Here is a 5,474-nt window from a genome sequence, read left to right on the forward strand (position 1 = left end):
GTGTGCATATGTCTGCATAATTATGTGCCTAAAAAACTGACTATCTTCTCCTGGAATATATCCTAACCCATCAGAAATGAGTCATAATATTCCAAAACACTAGTGTTAACTCAATCAGAAAGTGTTGTCCAATATGCAAGACCCAATGTAACTGGGCCTGCGATAATAGGGCGTGTGGGCACACAATTTTTTCCTGCTTTTTCAAACTTCCATCACTCATATCGTTTTATACCATCGTGCTATTGTACTGCACATTTCCACTCTTAGTAAGCATTTAATTGGCTTTATGATGCAAGTTACAGGATACAAATATTCTGTTCCAGAACTGAGATATTACCTGTTGTGTGACGGGGTGTAGTTTGTGCCCACATGCCCTGTTTTCGCAGGCCCGGTCACCAATAATCTGTGAGATGTTCTGATTACAGACACCGTTGCAGTTCATCTGTAGCCACTAGATATGTAGACGCATTGTGTGACACAACCATTTGTGGGAGTGACCTATATATGACTGGCAAATCTTGTGAATGCCAGTAAGAATGTGTCCACTGTTAAATTGGTTACAACCTTAAGGTGAATGGCATGGCTTATGGCACACGTAAACAGACAAAATTAGACCTTTTCTTCAGCATGGTTGTTACGTACGTATAGAGCATCAGTAAATCAATGCCTGTGATCATGAATGGAACTGAAGTGCAAGTTTGAATCTGTGGTAGTGGTGGAGGGTCAGGTTTTTGATATGGCTTCCCACTATGTTTACAGCTGATGACACAACGGTGTAATTGTGACTTGATCTGTTGCCTAGCAGTAGGTATCCAAAATTTCTGCCTTATGGCTGTTAAAGTAGCATTGGTCCCAGCATGAAACAACTGTAGATGTACACTGTGGATGATGAGTGACGTTAACTGATGTTTGGGTGGGAGCAGAAATGGAAACTTTGTCACTTCACTCAGAGGAGCACTGTGTATTCTGTCGTTAGATCGTAGCAGGTGATTTGCATCCAAAAATAGGTGTAGTTGGAGGATGAATGGTACTCTCTTAATGTGTGAAGAATTGATAAGGCTTGCAATTTCCCTGGAATATATCTCTGCTTCATCCAAGTGATCAGAGCGTGGCGTAGTTCTGATGGTGTTAATGGACAAGGTTCTCTTTCTTGTTATTGTTTCTTACAGTTGGTGGTGAATCTGTATGTGTAAGCAGTAACTTCCAAGAGCCTGTACAGTGTGCTGTAGTGGTATATGTCAATAATGCAGTGAATTTCTGTGGTACCTGAACACTGTAGAGTAGTTGATGGACTGATGCTGGTCGCTGTAACAGCCAGTGCTTACATTTCAATTGTAGGTGACAAGTTCTAAGTTGGCCAATTGTCATCGGATGTGAGCCACTGTGGTCCATGTTTCCACAAGGTAGACAACTTTAGTTGTGACGAAGTGATTCTCCTAGTAAGTAGGTCAGCAGGATTGTCCAGAGTTGGGCAGTATCGCCAACAATCTGGCTTTGTGAGGTTGTGGATCTCAGCAATATGATGAGCTACAAAAGTGTTGGTCTATTTCTCTCCCTTGATACAATGAAGAACAATTTGACTATCTGACCAGAAGTAAGTTGACTGACTGAAAGGGTGTAGAGCTTGTAAAATGAAGTTGCATAATATGTAGTTTGTTGCCTCAGCAACAAACAAAAGTTAGCAGGCTAGCTTCCTGGAGTGGTGGGGCAGGAGCAGAATCAAGTTATAGAACCATCTGTCATCTGGTTGCATAAGTGCATGTCATAATTTTATTCCACATTCGCTATATAACTGAGTTGTATTTACCACAATTGTGTATTTGTGTCATCTGTTTGTGTGGTGCCCGATTTTAGTCCTCAACCCTTAGAGGTCTAATTAGAGAAGTTTCCCACCCAAGAGAAGTACAACTGGATAAATCGCCACTGGACACTAGCTGCTGCTTGTGAAGTCATGTGCTGCTTAACTGAGAATGCTTAGCAATGCCAGTGAAACCCCTCATCACCAACTGGAACCTACTAGCTGGTCCACTGCAAAACCAGCTAAGTCACACTGTGTGTAACTGTCTTAATTTAAATATATTGCATTATTTATCTATCAACTGAACGTGTGACATAGCTAAAACTAGTGGGTTTGCTAAATTAACTCTGCTTGTTTCCTAAAGCAATAGCTATTAATTAACTTGCTGTAACCAGCATCGCATCCCAATAGCGCTATAAATAATTACTCAGACAACCACTGATCATGCCAAGAACCCATCGTAACACTAGAGCTGACTCTCAGGTAATCCTTCACTCTGCCACCCCATCAACTTGGCTGTTGGCTTTGCTGTCGCAACTTAGATCCCTCAGCATTGTAACAGTAGCTAAAGTCCAGAAACCTATGCCATGCAGAAAATAAATTCCAGACTCTTTGAAGTACAGGCTGATGCAATTACGCATAACACTGACAACACCCCACCTGTCACTGGTCAGGCTTCTCATGCAACTCCTACAGTGACATTTCAACATTTCAACGAAACCTACAGTCACACCAATGCCATGGCTACAATGACCAATGAGGCACTGTATCTTCTTTCATCACAACTACAACAGCTCCCACAACAGCAGCGTATAAACCTGTACTTCAAGCGATATCCAGTGGCACCCAAATACCTCAGTCACAGGTCACCATTCACATGAAAATCGCGCTATCTGGCGGTGCCCGTTCTACTGCTTAACGAGTGCTGTGAGGGCGATTAATCCTTTATCTTTGCGGAATCCGCCATGTATACGAGACTGACTCCACCCGGCATATGTTCTGAGACATTCTACATGGACTTATCCGCATGTACACCCGCCTAATTTACCGTATTAGCACCGCTCAATCTACCCGCCTAAACGCCGCGTCTGTGCATACCACCAATCACAATCCCCTTTCCGTAAACGCATATAGACCCGCTTATTTAGTCCGGTAACTATACTTTAAAACGTTTACAACTGACACAAAACACAACATTGAGTACACATGCAAAAAAGCATACAGTTAGCAATCCACAATGATAAAACTTCATAATGACGAACTATGGAGACTGACAGTCTGAAGTCTTCAATCAGAGTTGTCGCATCCCTGTAACAATCACTATTAAATTAGAACATAAAAATACAGTTATTACTCACTCCATGCTGCCAGGGAGACAGAAGATGTACGACAGTGAAAAATCTCTTATTTCAATGATCAAAAGTTATCACACTCCTGTAACAATGACTATTAAAATAGAGTACAAAAATACAGTTCATACTCACTCCATGCTGCCAGGATGACAGAAGATGCATGAGAGTGAAAAGTCTCTTATTTCAATGATTTAAAGTTACACTTCTGTAACAATGACAAGTAAAATAGAATACAAAAATACAGTTCATACTCACTCCATGTTGCCAAGATGGCTGAAAATGTACAACAGTGAAAACTCTCTTATTTCAATGATCAAAAGTCATCACCTTCAGGGGCGTAGCCAGGATTTTTTGAAGGGGGGTTCCAGCACTAGCATTGAGTTACCAGAAGCAGGGGTGTGGGGGCGCAAACCCCAGCCACTGAGAGACTTTCAATATTTTAATGAATCAAAACTCAGCAAATTGCTATATTGTATGTAAAAAGTACATTAATTGTGATCCATATAAGTGCCCCGCGATGAAGGTAGTACTAGATAAAGCCACCTAGTGGAAACAGACAGCATAACACATAGAGACACATAGTAATCTGTAAGTGATAGTTATCTCACTGTGGTAGAAGAGCCATGAATCCACTGATACAAATGTACAATCAAAGCAATATAACTATACAAATATGCATAGCATGAATTCATTTTGCATAACACAAGTGATAAATTACTGGAGCTCTATATCTTTAAACACTGCACACCAAAGCTATAGCAGTATAAGGTCATGCTAAGTTTTGCATTTAATGTTAGAATGTCTGAAAAACTTCATATGGACATGGATATATTTATACATGCATGTTCTATTAGAGTACACCTGACTGCTCTATTAGAATATAAACCTGACTGCTCTATTAGAGTGTATACCTGACTGCTTTATTAGAGTATATCGATCTTTTTAACAAGTTTTGAAGAGGCCTAAGGCTCATGTTACCTCTGTAAATCCTTCCTTGAGAGATGAATGCAAGCTTTATCAATTGCCATTACACTATATTACTCACTCATTTTGTCCTGCCACACTAAATGGTGTGTTAGGATCCTGCTTGCAGAAATCAAAATTTTACAGGGGGGGGGGGGTTCCTGAACCCCCCGGAACCCCTCCTCCCTATGCCCCTGACCTTCCTGTAACAATCACTATTAAAATAGAATACAAAAATACAGTTCATACTCACTCCATGCTGCCAAGATGACTGAAGATGGATGACAGTGAAAAGTCTCTTATTTCAACGATCAAAAGTTATCACACTCTTGTAACAATGACTATTAAATAGAGTATAAAAATACAGTTCATACTCACTTCATGCTGCCAGGAGATGGAAGATGTATGACAGTGAAGTCTCCTATTTCAACAATCAAGTTATCACACCCCTGTGACAATCACAAATAAATTAGAATACAATATATACATTTTGCACTTACATTATGATGACAAGAAGACTCAAGACAAAGCAGTCTAATGTGGCCAAATCCAACAATCACAATCCTGTAGCAACCATGAATAAAATAAAATAAAATACAAAACACCAGAGCCTCTACAAATCACTACACTTTGTGGTGCCAAAGAGCGAAGGAAGTATGACAAAATACCATAACAACATCTGAAACAACATGACCTGTTACAACACAATCACCAGAATGAGACATGACACAATGACAACAGTCTCAAATAACATGACCAGCTAAAGCATGATCGCCAGAATGAGATGACACAACAGCAATGACAACAACAAATAGTCTCAAACGACATGACCAGCTAAAGCATGATCACCAGAATGAGATGACACAACAACAATGACAACAACAAACAGTCTCAAATGACATGACCAGCTAAAGCACGATCACCAGAATGAGATGACACAACAACAATGACAACAACAAATAGTCTCAAACGACATGACCAGCTAAAGCACGATCACCAGAATGAGATGACACAACAACAATGACAACAACAAATAGTCTCAAACGACATGACCAGCTAAAGCATGATCACCAGAATGAGATGACACAACAACAAACAGTCTCAAACGACATGACCAGCTAAAACACGATCACCAGAATGAGATGACACAACAACAATGACAACAACAAACAGTCTCAAACGACATGACCAGCTAAAGCACGATCACCAGAATGAGATGACACAACAACAATGACAACAACAAACAGTCTCAAACGACATGACCAGCTAAAGCACGATCACCAGAATGAGATGACACAACAACAATGACAACAACAAACAGTCTCAAACGACATGACCAGCTATAGCATGATCACCAGAAT

The 5,474-nt window shown here is 40.3% G+C and overlaps 1 long non-coding RNA gene across 1 annotated transcript; it reads right to left on the bottom strand.

Annotated features, from left to right (window-relative positions):
• Positions 1–2,976: 2,976 nt before the first annotated feature.
• LOC136245988 (uncharacterized) lies at positions 2,977–3,355 on the bottom strand. The gene is made up of 3 exons (XR_010696191.1): positions 3,283–3,355; positions 3,157–3,232; positions 2,977–3,106 (listed from the first exon to the last, which is right to left on the bottom strand). It is a non-coding gene; the product is annotated as an uncharacterized lncRNA (long non-coding RNA).
• Positions 3,356–5,474: the final 2,119 nt, after the last annotated feature.

Source organism: Dysidea avara, chromosome 2 (genome assembly GCF_963678975.1).
Source record: "Dysidea avara chromosome 2, odDysAvar1.4, whole genome shotgun sequence".
NCBI lineage: Eukaryota > Metazoa > Porifera > Demospongiae > Dictyoceratida > Dysideidae > Dysidea > Dysidea avara.